Source organism: Megascapheus bottae, chromosome 8, assembly GCF_031878675.1.
Source record: "Megascapheus bottae isolate mThoBot1 chromosome 8, mThoBot2.hap1, whole genome shotgun sequence".
Classification (NCBI taxonomy): domain Eukaryota; kingdom Metazoa; phylum Chordata; class Mammalia; order Rodentia; family Geomyidae; genus Megascapheus; species Megascapheus bottae.
Window position 1 is genome coordinate 32,818,031 of NC_143516.1, and position 23,572 is coordinate 32,841,602.

At 39.4% G+C, this 23,572-nt stretch overlaps 1 protein-coding gene across 1 annotated transcript in view; it reads right to left on the reverse strand.

Annotated features, from left to right (window-relative positions):
• The window catches only part of Slc35f1 (solute carrier family 35 member F1), a 355,340-nt gene that overhangs the window by 323,460 nt on the left and 8,308 nt on the right, over positions 1–23,572 (reverse strand). The gene's annotated exons all lie outside the window — the stretch shown is intronic.

The window sequence follows — 23,572 nt, forward strand, 5'->3', positions numbered from 1 at the left end:
TATATCAAAATAAGGAAAGGCTTTAGAAAGTGGAATCAGCATTTCTCAAAAGTCAGAGTGATTGCCTGTTGATGAGACAGTCAATTTTTTAACTGGTTTTCCAAATGATTTGGAAACTGACCTTGTAAATATTTACAACTTTTCTGAGTAGAACCTTTCATTTTCTATCTAGTTTTAAAGCATAATCAGGTGTCCTATTGGAGTATGGTACACAGTTGAAAGAATATTTGCAACAAAATTGATAAGAAAATTGAGATTTATTTCCAAATTGCCCATTAAAAATAGACAAATACTTGTAATATGTACCCTTCCTTAAGTGGCTACTAACTAAAACGAGAATAGACATAGAAGCTCCATGTTCAAGACAACCTTGGCAATTTAAAATGTATTTCTGTTTTGCATATTTGTAAATTTTAAAAAACTGATGTTCTGCTTCTGAAACACAAATCCCTGAGTATACTATTGCTGTCATTCTCTCTCAGTTTAAGATATATAATTTAGTGTTATAAAATAAGATCTTTGTGAAAAACTAAAGGCTCCTCTCCTGGAACAGTGTGCATATTCAAGTAGCATGTAACTAATGAAACAGAAAGACTGCTTAGCTAAGTAACAGTGATCAACAACAGCTGAGTCCTGCTGATTTTATCACAGCTTTTCAGATCTGGATGAGAAATCCCAGCTTAGGGGAAAAGGAATTTGTTTGCATTTAGAAATATCTCAAGTACTATGATTAAATACACACAGTGGCTGGGTACTTGTGACTCACACCTGAAACTCTAGCTACTCAGGAGCCTGAGATCTGAGGAGAGCAGTTCAAAGCCAGCTTAGGTTAATTCTTATCTCAATTAACCACCAGAAAACTAAAAGTGGTGCTGTGACTCAAAGTGGTAGAGTGAAAAGCTCAAGGACAGCACCCCAGGCCCAGAGTTCAAGCCCCAGAACCCATCCCCCCAAAAAAAATTACTACATGAAAATTTATTCATTGCATTATCACAATTGGATCTATAATCTCTATTGGCAAAAATATGATATTGTATGAAAAAGGAATAAAAGTAGCTAAAGACAAATAAGCATATTTCAATCAGATGTACTACTGCTGACATCGATAGAATTCTGGCTTTATTTGAAGGACCATTGCTATAATCGTTACTGGTTCTGACTTTGAGGTTTCATCAAGGATATTATTCCTGCTCTGTAAAACTTCCTATCTTGATTATAGAAATAAAAGGGGAGAAAGGAAACAGTTAAGACTTTGCAAACAATGTGGCAAGAATAATTTGTCTCTAAATGTTCTAAAATAGTGGAAGGTGTTTCCAACATGTTTTCTCATCTGAAGCATACAAGTCTAAAAATAATTACTCTAAATGCATTTTGCTCAACAATTACAAGTGCTTTCATTTTATTTCAGGAAACACTTTTCTTTAATACAAAACCTGAAAAGTTATTGCTCAATTCTTCAAATCAAATGTAAACAGCATGGCCAACATTTGTCCAAAACAATCAAAGAAGGAAATGAAAGAAACCATCAAAGAAACTGACAGGGATCCAATCTAATGTTCTACCCTCTGGTCAGTGAGTACCACAGAGCAAGGATCACAAGCTGACATTGCTGTATATTTAAGAAAAATTTATTGCTGCTGAGACATAATCTAAAAGCATATACCTCCCGTAGTTATTAAGTATTAGAGGACCTTTAGGCGAATTTTGTGTCTTACTTATTATGGATAATGCTACCATAAACAGAGAGATGCAGACAGCACTGTGGGATACTGATTTTCTAAATTTCTTATTGATATATACCCACAAGAAGGATGGCTGGATCATATGGTAGATCTAACTTTAACTTTTTGTGAGAGAGTTTTGTATAGGTTGAATGCCTATAATTTTGTCAATTACCTCAGTTAAGTCTGAGAAAAAATAAGTACAAGGTCCTAAAATAGATAGAATTTTTCAGATGACCCATACAGATAAAAGAAAACTGCATCTTCCACCAGCATTTCAATAGAAGGTGCCTAAAGTGCCTTCCCTGGATAGTTCTTAGAGATTACACACACTGTTACTGTCGTTGTTGTCTCTGGCAAGTCATCACTTTTATAAAAGATCAAAAGCAATGAACTAATAATAAAAAAGCTATTACCTTGATGTATTTTTCTTCTTCTCTTATACTCACTAATATGTATACATATATATGTATATGCATACATACATACATATGCTCAAAATGAGTATATATCCTGGACTCATACATCCTTCATTCCAATGCTCTTCCATATTTGGTTAACTATGATGGCTCACTGCCAGCTCTTCAATTGGCAGGGAAAAGACCAGCCTCAAAGAGCATCCACTGTATACCTCTTGCCTCTCACAAGGTCATTTGAGCTTGCACAAACTGAATTATTCATTCTCCTTTTCTCAATGTGCTGGACCATGAGACTGCAGAACTTGAGGGCAGATAGGTGAGGTCGCTCTGCCACTCTGCTCCACCAAAGGACACTGAAGAAGTTCTGAGGGGCAGTGAGCTCTGTACAAAAGGGTTAAGGAGACGGGAGCAGGAAGGTGCCTGCCTGACTCCTGAGGCCTCCTGAGAAACTCTTGGAAGTATACTAAAATAAACTAAAGCTTCTATCAGAACAAACTGATTTAAACCAGTGAGACTAAGTTATTTGTGTCAGCACGATCTGGTATGGTAGTACTAACAAAAATATTGAGAGTTGACATTCTTTTCCCTGGTCTGGTGAAACTTATCCAGCTTAATATAATGAGATTTGTCTCTATGTTATATTTCTTAGGTGGCTTAAATTTAAAAAATGAATGAGTGATTTGAGTAACAAACTCTAGGCTTTAACCAATCCTCTCTGATGATCCCACAAGATGATCAGGGAAGAAAAAGGGTGGGAAATTCTGAGAACACTAATGCTTCCTTTATGACCTCTTCCCTGAGGTCTGATTTCTATTGGCTCTTTTTTTATATTATATATATATGTATATTATAGCTAATTGGTCGAGTCTCTAAAAATGATTCAGTAACCAAGAGAAAATTATGCATCCAAAGAAGGTACAGCCAGGAAATACATATGGACCTAACTGTTCTTTTCCAACCTGATTCACCAGAAACTGAAGAATATAGAGGATGAAAGTTGTGGCATGGCATTTGTATTCAGCCTTTAATTTACAGTACATTTGAGTACATTCTGAATCTGAACATCTCAAAAATGAAGATGTTAGAGACTGAGCACAGGTGGCTCATGCCTGTAATCTTAGCTTGTTAGGTGGCAGAAAGTAGTAAAAAGCTAGCCTAAGCAGAAAAATTAGTAAGACACTACTTCAAAAATAACCAAGAAGAAAAAAGTTGGAGCTATGGCTCAAAAGGTAAAACGCCAGTCTAGCAAGATTGATGCCCTGAGTTCAAACACTAGTACATACAGAGAGAGAGGGAGAGGGAGAAAGAGGGAGAGAGCGGGAGAGGGAAAGGGAGGAAGAGGGAAGGAGAGGGAGGGGGGAAGGGAAAGGAAGGGAAGGAGGGGAAAAAAGCAGAAGAGGAGGCGGGAGAGAAGGGAAGGAGGGAAGGGAAAAGAGGGAAGTGGTGAGGGGAGAGAAGAAGAAAAGTAGTAGGGAGGAAGGGGAAAGGGAAAAGAAAAGGGATCTTCTTGATTTTTCTCAATATATTCATCATCTCCAAGACTAATTTGTTAGCATTTTTACAACTTAATACAATCATTAAATACTTCTATGTTTTGCAACATAGATGTTGGGAGCATTTTTGAGCTGCTCTGAGCTAGAGGCCTGCTGTGTATAGTATTTCTGGATTTATTATCTGTTTATTCAAATGAAAAACACTGGAGAGAACAAAATTCTTTTCCTTAAATAAATGTTTGATTGCTATGCCTTAAATTAAAAAAGAATTTTTAATGGTTGATAATGACACTAAACTGATCGTGAATTTGTTTAGCAAAGATAAACTTTTAAACAGGTTTTCATTGCAACATGAAAAAAGAAACGTATCAGTAACAGAAGGCTATAGCATATGCTTAAATGTTACCACGTACTCTTCCATTGTAGATTTAAGTTTTTCATTGTACACTGCATATCTTCTTTATTTTTATGTGTATGAGCATATGCACAGAAAGCTAGAAATTACCATTTTGGAATAAGCACTAATCTTCCATAAGAATGAATTTGAGCCAGAAAGAGAGTTGTTAGATGAGATATTCTTTTACTTATTTAAGAGCTGCAGGCAAGTGAGACCGAGCCAAGGCTAGAGGAAGCAAAACTCAAATGAGAGTGTTTACCTAGCAAGCATGAGACCTGAGTTCAAACCTTAGTACCATTAAGAAAGGAAGGAAGGAAGGAAGAAAGGAAGGGGAAGAAAGAAAGAAAATGGCAGTAAAGATTGTTAATCTGTTTCCTCAACCTTAAAGAAAGAATAATAAATAACAAATAGGACCTCTTTGAAAATTAAATGGAATAAAAATCATAAAGCATCTGGCATCATGGTATAATGGAAACATCTTACATACTCTTATAAAAATAAAATGAGTAGTGCAATTCTTGGTAACAATGAAGAAGAGAGAAATCCCACATATAATATTAGAGATAACAGGAACAATAATAGATTAGTTTCTACCAATTTATTCTTATAGATGCCAATAGGAGATATCAATGAAGGATTCTGTACTACACTTTCCCTAAAATCCACATCAGGGTATTTTAGCCTATAACTTTAAAATGCAAATTTAAAATGCAAGGTTTTTTTAAACAATTATTTTTACCTAATTAAAAGGATTTAAGAAAAATAAGAGTGTAGGCCTGCCTATCTACTCCCATTTCATTTTCCCAAAACTACTAAAAAGTCTGCTTAAGAAAGGAAGACAGAGGGCCTGGGAGCATAGCCTAGTGTTGGAGTGCTTACCTAGCATACAGAAAGACCTGGATTTGATTCCTCAGTAGCATATATTCAGAAAAAGCCTGAAGTGGCACTGTGGCTCAAGTGGCAGAGCACTAGCCTTGAACAAAACTGTACAAGGACAGTGCCCAGGCCCTGAGTTCAAGCTCCAGGACTGGCAAAATAAATAAATAGAATTTAAACAAAAAGAAGAAATAAATGCAGTGCTGGGTACAACTGGTTGATGCCTGTAATCCTAGCTGCTAAGGAGACTGAGATTTGAGATCATTGTTCTGTGCCATCCCTGGCAGAAAGTCTGCGAGACCCTTATCTCCAATTATTCACCAGAAAACCAGAAGTGGTGCTGTGGCTCAAAGTGATACAGCAAAAAAAAAGCTCAGGGACAGTGCTCATGCCCTGAGTTCAGGCCCCATGACTGATGGGGGGGGGGAAGGAAGGAAAGAAGTCAGGAAGGGGGGCAGGAAATAAGGAAGGAATGGAGGGAGGGAGGAGTCACAAATGCTGGAAAACCAGAAATTTAAACAAATAAGTAGATAAACAAAACATACATCGCTATACTGGTAAAATAAATAAATATAACTATAGCCCAGACTATGTTCACAAGAAGAAGAATTTGGGGACATAGAAAAGAGCAACTGTGGGATATTCAAAACTCAGAAATGACAAAGCAACAGGAAGCAGTCCTAATACAAATGTTTATAATCTCCTGCCTTTATGACCACACCACCAACAACCATTGCAGATGTGTCTACCTGTAGGTCTGTGAAGACAGAAGCCTGGAGAAAGGACATGCATGACCAATTACCCAAGGAACAGAAGTCCCCATATCAAGAAGGAGGCCTCTAGCCAGGCATGGTGGCTCACGCCTACAATCCTAGCTACGCAGGAGGTTGAGATCTGAGGATCACAGGTCAAAGCCAGCCCAGGTACGAAAGTCTATGAGACTCTTATCTCCAACTGACCACCAGAAAACTGGAAATGGTGCTGTGACTCAAGTGGTAGAGCAATAGCTTTGAGCTAAAGAGCTCAGTCAGGAACAGCACACAGGCCCAGAGTTCAAGCCCCATGACTGACAAAAATCAACAACAACAAAAAAAGGACCCTGAAACACCACATCTCCCTGCTTGATTAGTCTTCTCTCAGAGAAGGCAGAGAATCTAGTAAACAAAAATGCTATTTATACAATAAAAAAAAAACAAGGAATCTCAAACATGAAAATATAAGGATCACCAAATACCTTACGAAAATCAAGCCCAAGAAAGAGAATATCAAAGTCAATTCACAGAATGAGAACCACACATGAAGAAACAGAAAACAGAACAAACAGAAGTGACTTTCAAAGAAGCAGACTATTGATTCTCCCTTCTTAAATATTCCATATTCATGAAAAGTTTGAGTCCCCTGACAGGACATTCTGAGCTGAGGTCAGTCACCATGAGCTCTCTCTTTCACCTCTCATTCTAGAAGCCAGTGTCTTTTCTGAGGTCTGTTTGGCACCCATTTCTTCCACTTTTATGCTTCTTTATTGGTGACCCCTAGCATAGTACTGAAGGGCTGACTAGTTTCTAAGTGCTCGGTGGCTATCATGTATTTTTTGGAGAAAAATATGTTAGGTTGGCTTCATTCAAGTATGAAGCATAGTGCTGCTGACTGAGATCAATGTCTGTGAATCAATAGCCATATTAAGTAAGGTATCTTCAACAGAAACACATACAAAAGGTTATGTATTGATCACTTAATGAAAATGTTAGGATCAGAAGCTCGTAGGAACCTAGCCCTATGTCTTCTCCAAAATCAATAGTTTGGAATTTGGTAAGTCAGCATTTACTAATCTTGGCAATGTTATAGAGCATAATTACTCTGAGTAATGAAAACCAACCGTATAATCAATATCATCATGTGGCTAAGAAAGGCTATTGCATTCAAAGGAAAGAGCAGACTCTATGAAAAAGGAAAATATCAATTCTTGCAAAATATATTTATGATACAAAAAATTTTAAATCAATAGATAAACTGAATTGCAAGATGAACACTAGAAGTAGAATGAATTAGCAAGTTACATCAAGCCAGAAGTGACCCCAAAGGGACAGAAATATGAAGTGTTTGAGAATTTTAAGATGTCGAGGATAGAAATTTCAACATCTATATAGCACTAGTTTCAGAACCCAAGGAAGGGAATAGAAAACATTTCTCAACATCAAGGAAAGATTTGACCAATTTCCTAGCAGAGTAAATTTTAGAATCCATGTGTGGTTACATCAAGGTAACATGTTAGAACACAGAAAGTACAGAGAAAATTCAAAAGTAAAAATTCCCAGAGAGAAAACTAGGTTTCCTGCAAAGTAACAAAACTTATTTTAAACTCAGATTTGTCTGGGGCTAATATTGATTGCTAAAAGAAATCCAGCTGTGAGTAGTAGGCTCATGCCTGTAATCCTAGCTACTCAAGAGGCTGAGATTTGAAGACCGTGGTTCAAAGCCATCCTGGGCACTAAAGTCCATGAGACTCTCATCTCCAATCAACCAGCAGAAAATCGGAAGTGGCGCTGGGGCTCCAGGGGTAGGGTGGTAGCCTTGAGCTGAAGAGTTCATGGATAATGCCCATGCCCTGGGATAGAGCTGTAGCCTTGAGCTCAACAGATCAGAGATAGCGCCCAAGCCCAGAGTTCAAGTCCTATGACAGACCAAAAAAAAAAAAAAAAAGAAAAACGAACAATATTTTCAAAGTTCTGACAGAAAACAAAGGCCTTTCCTACTTGCCTGTCTAGCAGGTATGATTCCCTACTTCAAACACCAGAAGGAAGGAATGAAGGAAGGGAAGGAAGGAGGAGGGGAAGGAAGGAGGGAAAGGGAAGGAGGGAAGGGGAGGAAGGGGAGGGACAGGAAGAAGAGGAGGAAGAGGAGAAATAAGCATTGTCATGTCTGGAAGAATGATCTAAAATACTAGGTCTAAAAAAAAGTCAAAAGGAAACTGTGTACAGAAACAAAAGCCATGTAATGAGTGATTGTTGTCCTTAATGCACTATGTTATCTCTCATCTCTTTTGCTGTCCCTTGGTTATCTCATATTGTTACAGTATTTCACCTTGTTATCTGATATATTGTATAAGTGCTTATTTGGTTATTTGAAATCGGATAGGGAATGAGGAAAACGAGATGAGGGGTGGGGTGGAGGGAGGGAAATGGGGACCAAGACATGAGGAAGGGTATCAATGTTTGTAAAGTAATGCACCTTCTATCTAGTGAATATAATGTATAAGGGAAAAAAAGGAAACTGTGTTATCCCATAAGACTTAAGTCTGATTCAGAAGTCAGAACAATTAGGAATGTCACTCAGAAAGCCTGTCTTCCAGTTTGTATTCCAACATCTTATCTTTCTAACTTACTATAACTAACATTGAAAAGTTTTGATCTTGCTGGGTTCAGTGGCTCACACCTGTAATTCTAGCTACTCAGGAGGCTGAGGGCCAGCCCAGGCACTAAAGAACGTGAAACTCTTATCTCCAATTAACCACTTGAAAATGGGAAGTGAGGCTGTTGCACAAAGGGTAGGGCGGCAACCTTGAGCTGAAAATCAGGAACAGCACCCAGGCCCAGAATTCAAGCCCCATGAAACACACCAAAAAAAAGAAAAAAGAAAGAGAAAAAAAAGTTATGATCTTGTTCTGTATGAAGTTAGGAAGGTTATATTCTTCATCAAAGGACAAGCATGACCCAAAATAAAAGGAGAAATGAAAATTAAACCATTTACCAGATGGGAAAATAAGTTAAAAATAACTTATCCCACAAATTACATGATGTTGTTACATACAGTTAGGCTAACTCATGGAAATCACTATCTTCACTTGCAAATGGTCAAACACTTTTTGCTGTCTTTTTTTTTGGGGGGGGGGAGTATAATTTTTTTTAATTGTCGGGGTAATGTATAGAGAGGTTACAGTTACATTCACTAGATAGTAGTAGGTCCATTACTTCTCACGCATTGATAGCCCTTCTCATGTTTTTGTCCCCATTTCTCTCCCCCCACCCCCTCACAATCACCTTGTTTTCCCCATTCCCTTTACTACTATATACATACATATTTTTTCCTTTTTTTGTGTGTGGATCATAGGGCTTGAACTCTGGGCCTGGGTGCTGTCCCTGAGCTTTTTAGAAGCTCAAGATTACCTCCCTACTCCTGGGCCTGGGCCTGGGCATTGTCCCTGAGCTCTTCAACTTAAGGCTATCACTCTACGCTTGGTGCCACAGCCCCACTTCTAGTGATTAATTGGAGATAAGAGTCCCTCAATCTTTATTGCCCAGGCTGGCTTTGAACCAGGATCCTCGGATCTCAGCCTCTTGAGTAACCAGGATTACAGACATGAGCCACCGCACCCAGCCACCCAGCGTTTTGCTATCTTTTTGCATGCATATAGTGTTATTATTTATTAGTCTGTTTCATGTGATTTTTTGAGGCTCATCCACTCTCACAGATCTGAGCTATGCAGGCAGTATGACTGAGCAGTAGTTGAACCCTGACTCCCCCAAAATGCTGAAGCTGTGGTGAGAGGCATCATGCCTCTCACCAACAATGGAATATCTGTTTTCACCAAATAACAAATGCAAGGTATATGAGAGACTTAGCCATTGCTCCAAGCAGTTCAATATACTGTTGTTTCCACTAAGAGTTCATATAGAACAATAAGAACTTCATTATTTAAGCTACATTAAAATGCTTGTACAAAATAAAGGGCTAGGAGTTTGACCTAGTGGCAGAGTGCTTGCCTAGCATGCACAAAGACCCAGATTCAATTCCTCAGTACCACATATATAGAAAAGGCCAGAAGTGGTGTTGTGGCTCAAGTGATAGAGCTCTAGCCTTGAAAAAGCCCAAGGACAATGCGCAGGCCCTGAGTTCAAGCTCCAGGACTGGCAAAAAAAAAAATAGGAGCCATTTGCTTTGTATCGCAACTATTAAGACCGTGCACATGATCTTGAACATCTACTCAGAACCTCAGATTTTGAGAACTGTTGAAAGGGAGTTGATAATGACTCCCCATTTAATAAGTGACTGTCTGTTGCTCAAATCAAGATACACTCTGCTTGGCACTGATAGATGTTCATGAAGTATGTGTCCCTCCAACTCAATTGCATTTTACCACTACTCACTTGGTTATAGTGAAAGTTTTTTAATTGTGAGGGAAGGAACACAATATCTTAGTTTACTCTGCAGTGATATTTTCTAAAACTGTTTATTCATTTGAGTAACATTAAGTGAGAATATAATTTCTTCTTTTAGGAATAGACAAAAGAAAAATCTAGTTTTGCTAGCTTTCATCTGAAACATTATCCATACTAAGCTTGATCTTGAACTTCCCCTTTCCCTATGGCTCCATTTGTGCTATGTGTCCTATTGCAAATCATGGCTACACATTGTTGCACTGATCAAAGTACTGAAAAAAATAAGAAATCCATTCTTATATTCATATTTATTTAATGCAAGGGGAAATGAAGGCAAGAAGGTAAAGAGTAATGCCAGTCTAATGGGACAGCATAAGTTCACTTGGGTGGAATTTGTGGGTAAGTTATGTGAGACTAGCTCAGTGTCTAGTTTTTATGTCACAGGGGTATATTAGGTTAAATCATGACATTGAATACTGTCTGTTACTAAATCAAACATTAAAAAATTGTATCCTGAGCTTTGTTTTCTGAATAATACCCCAGAATAGTCGTGTCCTCAAATGAAACCCTGACATATAATGCTTTATTTTACTATTTACTTGATATTTACATCTTCACCAAACACTACCGCCAAAGTATAAATTTTGTAACTGAGAAAAGAATATTATCCAAATCAAATGTGCATTTATGAAGATCAGAAATTTTTATGAGTAAATTAAAAAAATATCTTCCATACAATGAGGTAAGCCTGCATACTATTATTGGGGCATTCTTGGATTCTATTATTTCTATCCAAAAAAATGTACTTAATAGTTTTTAGAATTTTCAGAAATTCCCTTACCAAAATCTGCCTCCTCATTATGATCCCAAAATATCCTCTTCATATGATTCCTTAGGTTTGTCCTAGCTATAAAAACAACCTCACCCTATTAACCTGCTTCCATTAATGAGCCTTTCATTCAGGAATAGATCTGTATGTTGGCACACTGAAGTTCACCATTTTGTGGAATACAGGAGTACCCCAAAAGTTCACCATTTTGTAGAATACAGGAGTACCCCAAAAGTATTGGAAGCCATGAGTTTTGATTTACACTTAAAAAGATGACCCCTGAGGCTGGGAGTTTGGCCTAATGGTTAAAGTGCTTGCCTAGCATGCATGAAGACCCAGGTTCGATTCCTCAGTACCACATACATAGAAAAAAAAAAAGCCAGAAGTAGTGCTGAGGCTCAAGTGGTAGAGCTCTAGCCTTGAGAAAGTCCAAGGATAGTACTCAGGCCCTGAGCTCAAGCCCAGGACTGGCAAAATAAAATAAATAAATAAATAAATAAAAAAGTGACTGCAGTTTAAAAAAAAAAAATGACCCCTATCCTAGGTGTCAAACAGTAACTTCTCAATATAGTTTCAATTCCTCAAACTACCCTACAACTACTCATTCCCTTTGCAGCTTTTCCTACAGGTAATAAGTTTCCCCTCAGTATCTTGCTCTGTCTCAGCAGAATCTGCTTAACAGGCAACCTTCAAAGTGCTCCCCACTTTTGTTATGCCTATTCAGCGAAAAGGAGTGGTGAGTTCCATGGCGATGTGAAAGAAAAACACCAGTAAGGACAAGCAGAGGAGCATCCACCAAAGCTATCATGAGATGAGGGACCTCACCATGCCCAAATGTATTTTGCCCTTTGTCACAAGAGCACTCTCTGTCCACTACAATGGCTGTCTGATGGCTACTAAAAATTCTGGCATTCACAGTGGTAAGAAAGAAGACTGGCAAGTCTTAGCACGAAAGCAGTTTTCTTTTTTCTTCTCTCTATAAGACAGAAAAGAAAAAGAGGAAAAAAAGCGCTTTCCTTTTCCTGAAATTTTTCATAAACCAGGGTGCCCAAGGGGAAGCTCTGACTAGTGTTCTGCATAATTTACATAGATTTATATTCGCTTCTATTCTTTTGGGGAGATGATTAATTACCATGGCAACCAGCATATTGCCGGACATCTTTGCTTACTCAGGAATATTGTGAGAATGGTACTCATTCTTGAGTTCCTTATGGATGGAGTTGTTTTTAAAATCACTTGTTACTCGGGCTGGGGATGTGGCTTAGCGGTTGAGTGCTTGCCTAGCATGCATGAAACTCTGGGTTAAATTCCTCAGTAGTACATAAAAAGAAAAATGCTGGAAGTGGAGCTGTGGCTCAAGTGATAGAGCACTGGCCTTGAACATAGAGAGGCTCAGGGACAGAGGCTAGGTCCTGAGTTCAAGACCCAGGACCAGCAAAAAAAAAAAATCACTTGCTACTCCAATATAATACAATTTAGAATGTTTCAGGTAGCTTTCTAAGGAAGAAAATAGGAAAAAGTGAACTCTAAATACTGAATATGGTATGCATAGAAGTTATTTAAGATAAAAGTATGCAGTTTATTATTCACGACACTGTGTGTGTGTGTGTGTGTGTGTGTGTCCAAGAAGCACTATGAGTACAAATTGAAAGAATAATTATCATTAAGAAATTGAGACTTCAAGCTGGGCACCAGTAGCCCCCGCCTGCAATCCTAGCTACTACTCAAGAGGCTGAGATCTGATGGTTGCAGTTCAAAGCCAGCTGGGGCAGGAAAGTCTGTGAGACCCTTATCTCCAATTAACCACCAGAAAACCAGAAGTGGCACAGTAACTCAAACTGATAGAGTGGTAGCCTTGAGCAAAAAAAAGCTCAAGGACAGCACCCAGGCCCTGAGTTCAAACCCCACAACTGACAAAGGTGGAGGGGGAAAGCAAACAAGCAAGAAAGCAAGCAAACAAGAATGAAAGACTTCAACTCTACAATCATTATGGAAATCAGTATGGAAGTCCCTCAAAAGCTGAAAGTAGAACTATCATATAATCCAGTGATACCATTCTTGAGCATCAATACAAAAGAATAAGTCAAGATACAATAGAGATTTCTGCACATCCTTGTTCACCGCAACACTATTCCCAATAAACCAAGTTACGGAAACAACCGAGATCCCATACATAGCAGAGTATTATTCAGCCATGAAAACAATGAAATTTTGGTCATATGTATAGTTCAGTCATAAAGAAGGATGAGATTAATAGATCATTTTCAGGGAAATGAATGGAACTGGAGGTCAATATGTTAGGACCAGAAGGACACAAGTTACATGTTTTCTCTCATATGGATGCTAGACAATACGATAAACATATGCATACACACAAAAGAGAATGAACTTGGCCAAGTTTCAGCCAATGGTCAACCCTGAGCTTAGAGAAAAACCGGCCCCCATCACAGTGAAAACAGATCAAAGAAATTAAAAGCATGTCTTCGGGGGTCATCGAGATGAATCAACTATATCTTTATCATACCTGACATTTGAGATCTTTAGAGAACCAACACCTGTGCTGCATGATTTTCTTTCCATTTGCTTTTATAACTACTTTCTTGGGATATACATCAGTGGATCATTTTAATACAATGGAAAGTAACTTGGTTTTGGAAAAAATATTTCTTTTACTTTGGCACTGAAAACAAAATAGATCTAAATTCTGATACCTGCCACAGGCACAATTACAATCATAACTAAATCAAAGGCTTGCCAGGTCCAAATACACCTGGAAAGTTTCTAATACCAAAATCTGCCCAACAACAGCATTAAGTATAAAAGCCAAAGGTGTCTGAATGGGAACCATGGACACGTACTGACAATACACCCCGATAACATCTCTGTGTGGGAGATACTAGTACAATCTTCTTTTGATGGCTGAAAGCACAGAGATTAAAAGGGCAAAGGGTAAAAGATTCAAGGTCAGGCAGTCCGACCCAGAACCAGTGCCCTTAACCCTGTTCTGTGCATACCTCTTTAGACAAGTACCCTGAGGAACTCTGAGAGCTACATACAATGGATTATTTTACTCCATAATAGCTCAGATTTATTTGCATGCTCAAAAACCCTTTCCCAGCACCCACTGTGACTGAAATCTGTGCCAGGAACTGTAGGGAGTCAGAAAGGGAAATAAGCTTGGGCCCTGTCCTCTCCTACATCAACTGCCCACAGTCCCGTAGGGAGATAAGGGTAAAATACAAACAAGCACATTTCAAGGGAATCTATGATTCTGTGATCCGGGTTGGAAAGGATAAAGTGATATGAGCATAAATTCAAACTATTACCTAAGACAATTTCCTCCCACTTCTCTTCCCCCCTGCCCCTTTCAGGCACCTACCGAGAAGCTAATTGAGCATGAATTCTTAGTAAAGAACATTGACTGGCTAGGTCTTGTGCTTTGAATTCAAAGGAAATTTAAGTCTACATTTAAATTATGAATAGTGTAGAGCCTTCCTTTAACTCATCCCACAGCACTAAAGACATTATTCCCACAAAATAGGTTCCAAGGTACTTCTACTCTTGGGAGAAATGTAAAACTGTGACACCCAAGTTTCCTTCTAGGAGGTACCCACTAGAGAGTGTCCCTTCCAAAGAGATGTCCATGTGGCAGGGGGAAATGAGTGCACAGTGCCCCCCCCCTCATTCTTCTTGTTCTAGACTGGCTCTGCCATGCTGCCTCGCTGCTGCACATCAATCCTTCCAAATGAAAGTTAGACCTGAGTCAACTAAAGACCTGTCTTGAACACAGGGATTCAACCAGGAACAAACATTGTCCAACAAGGCCAGCCATTTTCTGGAACTGTCATGGAGCTGTGGAAAGCAACATCCCTCTCTAATATACTTATGGGGTCAGAAGGGTCCAGCCTTCCTCTTGGAGGCAGCCTGTCTATAGGATCACACTAAGAGGAAATAAATTGAGACAAGACATGGAGCAAAAAGCAGACTCCCAGAAATGTCCCTTTATCCCCTAGATCCAGTTGCCTTGGACTTCCCAAAAGCATGAGACAGAGAACTGCCTGTTTGCTCTTTCTTGTCACGGGAAACAAACAAAATGATGACTAATGCCTACTCTATACAATGTTATGGATAAGAGCTTGGGTTTGAAACTGAACAGGTTGAAGTCTTAGCCATGCCACTAGCATCAATGCAATTTGGAGCAATTCAACAGATCTCTCTGGTTCAATAGCTTCATCTACGAAATGGAAGTGAGACTACAAGAAGACTGTAACATAGAAGCACTGCCTGAGTTTCCAGCCTGCTAGCTCATACTACAAATTTCAGACCTGCTAGTCTTCACAATTGCAAAAGGCAACTTCTGAAAATACATCTATTTTTTCAGATAGAGAAAGAGCACATTATATATTGTGTGCAATCTAATATATATATATATATATATATATATATATATATATATATATATGGTATTGGTAGATCCACTTAATCTGCTAGCTCTGTCTCTCTGTGGGACACTGACACAGTCATTATCCTAGCCACCAGCCAACCATTTGCAAGACTGGTCAAGTGAATCGAACATGATCATGACTGAAGATCATACAGAGCTCAAGGAAGCAAGCCACTGCATCCTTCACTCACTTGCAAAAATGGCTTAAGCCCTTTTCATCAAAATCCTCAGTTGGACATTTCAGAGTAGATACAGGAGTATAAAGAAAACTATTAACTATGGATTCTACTTATTCAACCTCTGGTTTACATCAAACGCATGATTAAAACTTTCCGTGGAAAGTAACTGTTCTTGTGGTTCAGATCACATCTCAGAACACTGCACCGCACTGAGGGCCCATGTTTAAAACACACACACACACACACACACACACACACACACACACACACCACTCAGTTACTGTGATTTTACCAACTGATTTAGAGATGAAGTTTGTTTTTAAGCAATGCATAAAGAAAACTGACTGACCCTTCCATAACTAATAGGAATTGATAGGTAAAATTACCAGCTGAGACACTAGGTATAGAAATCAATTCAGACTGGAAAAAACTAAAGCAACACATTGCCACCAATGATGCAGAGAAATTTCCTCCATGCCACCTGCCACACCCTTCATTTTTTCCCTTGATTACATTTCCCACAACCCCTTCAGTTATCAGGAAACACAAAGCAGGACATTCCTGGAATGAAAGCAATGGAACTTACTACATACTTGGGATGGAACAGGAGTAGAAGGAAACCCTGCCAACTGTCTCTTAAAAGCTGAAACATCTGCTCACTAAAAATAGCTTCTTACACATCTACAGGAAAGAATCTTTCTTTTTCCTTTTAAACTTTGGTCTGAGAAATCTATTTCCATGAATCAGTTCATCAGCTATCGATTAGCTTCTCTCATTAGCTTCTCTAATGGTTGCAATAGAAAATGCAATGCTGCTTTGAAGGCAGCAAATGGAGGGAAACCCACCCAACAAGTGTCTATACCCCAGGCAAAAGTTCTCACCTCAAAATGTGAAGCTTGGTGGAAGCCCACCATACCCTCATCATTCATTCATTCCTTCATTCATTCATTCATTCAACCAACCCAAGAGCCCCAAGATCAACAGTCATCTCCAATACCTCAAGTCCAGAAGGGTGCTATGACCCAATTGGCCCCTATTAACCATTTTGAGGGATATGGATGCTAATAAAAAAAATGCAATAAGAAATCATGGAGAATAAAACTAGTGCCAGTGAGAGAAAAGAAACAGCACACTTGTTTCCACCTCATCCCTGAGTTGGCTTCTGTAACATCACATGTAAATGTTCCATATTCCCTCTGAATGTGCGGGCATGTTATTTCTTGCTGATGCTAGCCTCTCTTCAAGTTAATCATCTTCTTTTGCAGACATGCTTACATTGAGTCAGCATATTGCTTGCAGCAGCTCTCAAAACTGCCCCCCACTCAATCCTGCACAGAGGCCATACAAATGACAACAAAAATGAAAGCCAAATAACTTCATTACTCTTTTTAATGTAGGGAGAACTCTGAGAGTATCATAAAGCACTGGAGTTACAACAAAGACTTCAGTAAAGAAAGGTGGACACAACTAGCAGCCCTCTGGTACTATAAGAGGTGCCTCAAAGTGGCACCTTGGTGTTTCCTAGAGCAGTAATTTAAAAGTTAACTAGGCTCACACAACTAGAAAAAAAATAATATGTAAACCAACTTCCATTCACTTCTAGGACAGATAAGTTCCATCTTTTCAGATAGAGCCTATCTATTCAGAGTGGATCTAAATAAACTGAGGTATCTAACCACTTCTTGGGTTGAAGCTTGAAGAAGGATCTTTAAATGCTCAATTCTTTCTGCATGGGCTATTTGCCTCCAGGACATAAGAACCTATGAATGACTATTGAAGTGGCTTTTATTCTGCAGTACCATCCCATGAAGTAGAAAGTTTGTATATACACTTTGGGAATAAACTTCATTTGACTTGTCCAAAGATCTTGGAGTTATATTGTCGTGTATAATCATAGGTCTTAGGAAACAGAGGATTTATAAGCACTGAATTTCAGACAGATGCCAAGTCATCCAAGATGACTAGTGAATGGGAATGTCCTGAAACATGTATGGAATGGAATGCCTCTGGAAATCTAGTGAGAAGATGCTTCAGTCCACTGGTGCAAATGTTTGGACCTAGTCCTACATTAATCTCTGGCATTCTCCTATATGCTTATGTGTTCTTCTCCCTTAGCCCAAAATGCTTAGAGCTCTCTACTGGTATAAATTCCCTCATAATAATAATAATAATAAAAATCCAGCCAGATCTGCCCTTATGTCCAGTGTTTCATGTTCCAGAGATGCTTCAAGTTATGCTTTCATCTTCCCTGTAACTGATTACATCTTTGAAGAGGAAAGCAATCTAATTGGTTACTGAAATAATAAGATTAAAATGTACTCCAGAGCAAGGTATTTGTATTTGTGTATCCTAAACATACTTCAGACTCTCATTGAAACACACATAGAATCAATGTACTTTTATTTAACTTTCAAAAAAGGATGCACATGAAAAAAATTAATTCAAATTAACTTCCAGTTGTAGAAACTATGTAAGAGGGCTGGGAGCATAACCTAGTGGTAGAGTGCTTGCCTAGCATGCATGAAGGTTTCCATTCCTCCATACTCACATATTCAGAAAAAGCCATTGCTGTGGCTCAAGTGGCAGAGCACTAGCCTTGAGAAAGCCCAAAGAAAATGCCCAGGCCCTGAGCTCAAGTCCCAGGACTGGCAAAAAAGAAAAAGAAAAAAAAAGAAAGAAATTGTGTAAGAAAGTATGTAAGTATTTGTGAATAGAAATAAGAAAAAAGGTTTTATTTCTTCCTAAAAAAAAAAACAAAAAAACAAAAAGAAAAGAAAGAAAACCTAGAGTTCTTGAACTAAATACTATACGACCCTCTTGGATTTCCTTCCCCTGTCCATTACAAGTATATGCATTCATTCAACAAGTGTTATCTTATTGCCTCCAGCAGGCAGTGCAAATTTCTTCTTTTGGGAAAAAAAAAAAAACACAAACAAGAAACAAGTGTCAGTTTTTGCCTTTTTACTGGTGCCCTTTTACTAAAAAGTTAGAAGAGTATCCTCAGGTTTCTAAATCTAAGGAATTACTTTCAGAAATGACAATTCAGCTAGAAAAAAAATAAATCTGTTGTTGCAGGGTGCCTGTGGCTCACCCCTGTAATCCTAGCTACTCGGGAGACTGAGATCTGAGGGTCATGGTTCAAAACCAGCCCAGACATCCAAGTCCCTGAGACTCTTTTTTTTTGAGCTCAGGGCCTGAGCACTGTCCTTGGACTTTTTCAAGGCTAGAGCTCTACCACTTGAGCCTCAGCACCACTTCCAGCTTTTTTCTATGTTTGTGGGGCAGAGGAATCGAACCCGGGTCTTCGTGCATGCTAGGCAAGCACTCTACCACTAGGCCAAACTCCCAGCCCCTCCCTGAGACTCTTATCTCCAATTAAACACCAGAAACCTGGAAGTGGTACTGTGGCTGAAGTGGTAGAAAGCAAAACTTGAGCTGAAGAGCTCAGAGACAGAGCCCAGGCCCAGAGTTCAAGCCCATGACTAACCAAAAAAAAAAAAATCTGTTGTCTTAAATCACCAATCCACAGCCTAACAAATCATACCCATGTACATACATACTTTCCATAATCATTGTAAATGTGGTATGTGTGAGAGAAAGACGGAGCGACAAAGAAATTTAACATGACAAAGATAATATGACAGAGATAGATATATGGATAGACAAAGACTCACTACAAATAATATTTATTTGGGACACATACTTAAATCATGTGATATACTTAAATATGCCACATAAATATATTTTAAGTATTTTCTTTAAACTAAGGCCAGGGTCCTCTAGGCTGTTTATCTTCATTAGTGTTTTAGGAATTCTAGAAATAATCAGGTTTTATGAAGAAATCCAGGGTCAGCATTTAGGGGTGGTGACCCCCACCTCCACCAGCAGATGGGGTCAGCACAAGCAAACATACAGTCTTCATAAAAAGCATTGCATTCTTGCTATGCAGACACAACTTCAAAACTTCAATGTTCCCTGACCAGTCCCCACCCTCATCCGAGGATGCCAGAGCCTCCTTGAGTAGAGGAGCCATTCCAGCACTCGCCAGGTACAGTGTTTAGTCGGACTTTGTGACGTTTCAGACTGGCTAAAAATGGACTTGCACCATTTCCAGGGGCTGATTATGTTCTTTCAGGTTGGACTGAGGGGCCCTCATCAGTCCTGGCAGTTGTGAAAGAGAAACAGACTACAAAGCACACCCTCCTATGCCTCCTCTACGCGCCATTCCCTTCCATAGCCTCCTCCTTTCCTTGTGGTTCCTACCATGGGCTTTGCACAGGGCACCCCACCCACCCTCCATGACAGTGTCTGTAGAGGACGTGGCACTCTGAGAGCCACTGTTTCCCAGGCCTGTAGCAGGATCCAGATCTGGACAGAGACTCCAGCCAGCCCCGGGAACCTGACTTCACAAAGAGCTCCACTGATCCAGTCAACATCTGGGCTTCCCTCATTAGCACATTAAAGCTGCTCTGTCCCTTCCCTCAGAGCAGCTCTGTCTGCCCTACTGCCAGCCTCTATGGAGCCTTTTAGGGCCTAGCTCCGTTTGAAACCTGCCCAGCTCAAGAGGCAATACCCTTTCCTGGAGCCTATCAAAGCTGCCCTTCACAAACCACAGGTAGCCCAAGTCTCATCCTGAAGACAGCAGAATGGATGCCTACATGAATCTTCCCAGCAGATTTCCCTAAAAAGAAAAGTACTGGGAATATTTTAAATAAAAGAAATAAAGGAGAGGAGGGAAGGGAGGGAAGGAAGGGAAAGAGTGAGGGATGGAGGAAGGGAGGGAGAGAGGAAGGAAAGGGGAAGGAGAAGGAAAAGAGGGAAGAAGGAGAGAGGAAGGAGGGGGAAAGGGGAAGGGGGAAGGAAGGAAAGGAAGGGGAGGGAGGGAGAGACTGGTTCAGGAGAAGGGAAAGGAGGAAAGAGGAAAAGGACATTGAAGGAAAGCAGGAGAGAGAAGGGAAGAGGGGCAGAGGGAGAAGGAAGAGACAAGAAAAGAAAAGCTTAAGCATAAGGAAAGATGATCATAATGATACAAATAAACTAGAGCCTCATTCACACATGGGTGGTTTTCCCTTCAGACTATGGACACAGCTTAGGAGAGGAGCAGAGGGCAAGAGCAGTGGTGGCAACTGGCAGCCCACCACTGTTGAAGGGGGTCCTCATGTTTCACAGCATGAGTGACAGTGCAAGCCCTGAAAAACCCACACTTGCCTTTTAATTCTGTAGCGAGGATAACAATGGCAGAGTGCTTAGCTGTTTCCCAAGGCTTTTCTTGTGTTCTTTCATTAAAAAAAAAAAAAAAAAAAAAAAAAAAAAAAAAAAAAAAAAAAACGGAAAAAAATAATAATATCCAGTGGGTCGTCATTTAAAATGGTTCACAACTGAGAAAACTGAAGAGCCCTTAAAGAGAATCTATCATCTTCTCAAGGGAATGTCTTTGTGATTCCTGTGAGCCACGTGACCTCTTGAAACCCCTCTTCTCTCCAGCAGCACAGCCCTCTCACACACTCTGTTCTCCTCCAGCAGATACAGTGGCCTTTTCAGTCTCAACAATGACTCTGCTTAAAGTCTTCCACTTGCCCCCATCCTACTTAGAGTGGCATATCCAGCTTCTGCTACTCTTGCCCCGATTCTTGTACTCTGGCTCAGCTTTCTTTCAGGTCATCATGCCTGCCTATCTCCTCTGAGCATCTCTGTGTGGAACAAGACAAGCATCCCTCCCACTCAGATTAGATGGCCATATCCCCAGAATCCAGACTCATCGTCTTTCCCACTTAGACATCCAGCTGGGATCTGGATATTTCAAATTTTCTGTTGTAAAACAATGGAGATTTTTCCCCCAGTTCATTGTAAACAATCTTTAGGGAAGCACAATAAAAAATCAATTATAATAAAAATGAAATGACAAAAAAACTAGAAGACCATTTTCTTTCAGTATTAGAACAAAAGATACCAAGGCATTTTGTCAAAAATATTCTGTCAGAGTGAGGCCAAATGAAGAAATTCATAGGAGAACATCACAAAGGCACAATAACTATGTATTTGGTCATACAAAATAATATTTATTGAAATGAACTCTAGGAAGTGAACACAAGAGGGTAGGGGGGCAACAGAAGTGGAGGGGAAAAGGTGAACAAATGCAGTGAACACTAGACACCATGCTGAAAAGAAACTATACAGTTTATGAGAAGGGACGGGAGGAAAAAACTAGGAGCGAGCAAGAAAGGGGTGACAATGTCCAAAAAGAAATGTACTCATTTTCTGACTTAATTACAGCCCCTCTGTACATCACCTTTACAACAACAAAAATTATTCTGTCAAACTTTGAAAGTGCTTATTCCTGTCCTTACCATAGTAGCTTGGGAACTAATCTAAAGACCCGCACAGCAGCTAGTTCTGTACTAGCACCCTTTCTAGCTCATTCAGTCTCCACTGGCTCTAGTAAGCAGATATCTGCCCTGTTACTGCTTTACTGTTACCTTTCTGTAAATTAGTACCGAATACTAACGGTGTTTCAGACATACTGTGTGTCTTCCCCCAAACAGTCCAACCTTCTCCCTAGCTGTGGCCCAGATTCTTTTCAAATCTATACCTTCCCCATCCTAGCTACTTTCACCATAAGACTCCAAAGCCCCTTTCCCTGAATAGCAGCACTAACCAATTCGAATCTCTCCTTCTGACTATATATTTCATTGACAATATCATATTCAGGCAAATCTACAACCACGCTGGTTCTCTACCCAATAGCCTATGCTAGTAATGAATGATAGAGTGAAGTCTAACTGGTTCTTATAGCATCTAAGTCTTTCCATTATCTGGTTCGTGCTACAGTCCTAGTCCCAAATCACTATACACATCTGTCTTCAACTGGATACTTAATCCTCCTTTCCTAATCATTCTCTCTCCCTCTTCATACATGGTTTTTTTTCCTATTCATCTTTCAGTACTATGGCCTGACCACTCCTGCCTTGTCTGCAGCCTCACACTGTTTTTCTCTTCTGTGCTCTTACAAGAGCATTAAGGTGAGTGACCATATGAATTTGTCTCCCATCTTGAAAATGGCAACATATTTTTATTATAATACATAATGTTGCATCGTACAATTTGGATTAAGTGTATTTCTTGTAAAACAAATTTGAAGAGTTTAGCTACTATGGAAGTGCTAATCTGTAGCTCAAATATTCTCATGAGAGTATAGAAAGTTATATAATAAAGAATGCACTACTACTAGCAATACACAAACACCTGCCAAGCCAAATGTTGTCTATGCCCTACCAATGCACATTAGTATTTTCAGGAAACTGTTTCCACAAGTTCTATGGCAACGGCCTTGAATGGTTCTGTTTGAATAGCAGGATAATACTGAGATCTGTTCTCCTTTTTCTTCTGATATTCTGATCCTTGTTTTTGTTTTGATTTCAAGCCATATATGAAACAAACTCAGTTCTATACAATAAGAAAGGCCTGCTTCTTGAATTTGCATATATATCAAGCGATTTCATCTGTTTGCTCCTTCTTATGTAGTTTGCTAAGGATAAAACACTAACTTCTGGGGATTTTCTGTTAGTTTGAAAAATCTAATTTGGAGAGGTGGAATATATTGTCTCCACTTTATGTAAATTGTTCTTTTGATGAGTTACATTAAGATATTTAAAACAGAAACCTCACCAGTGGCACCAAGAAGCCACACTAGCCTATGGCTCTCTGGGTCTACAGTGTGATCTAGAAGAGTCCCACATATAGATGACACACAAAAATACTCACTGAGCAAAATACTGTCCCGATGAGTGAATGAAGGAAGATTTGTCTTATTCAATAGATCAGACTATTCAGTATATTGTGCTTCCTCAGAGTTTAAGATGCTGTACAACCCTGTTACATAAATCCAGATGTGAGTAACATGAATTTGGTTTTTTTTAAAAAAATCTATGAAGCTGGGAGTTTGGCCTAGTGGTAGAGTTCTTGCCTAGCATGCACGTAAACCAAGATATAATTCCTCAGTACCACATACACAGAAAAAGCCGGTAGTGGTGCTGTGGCTAAAGTAGCAGAGCTCTAGCC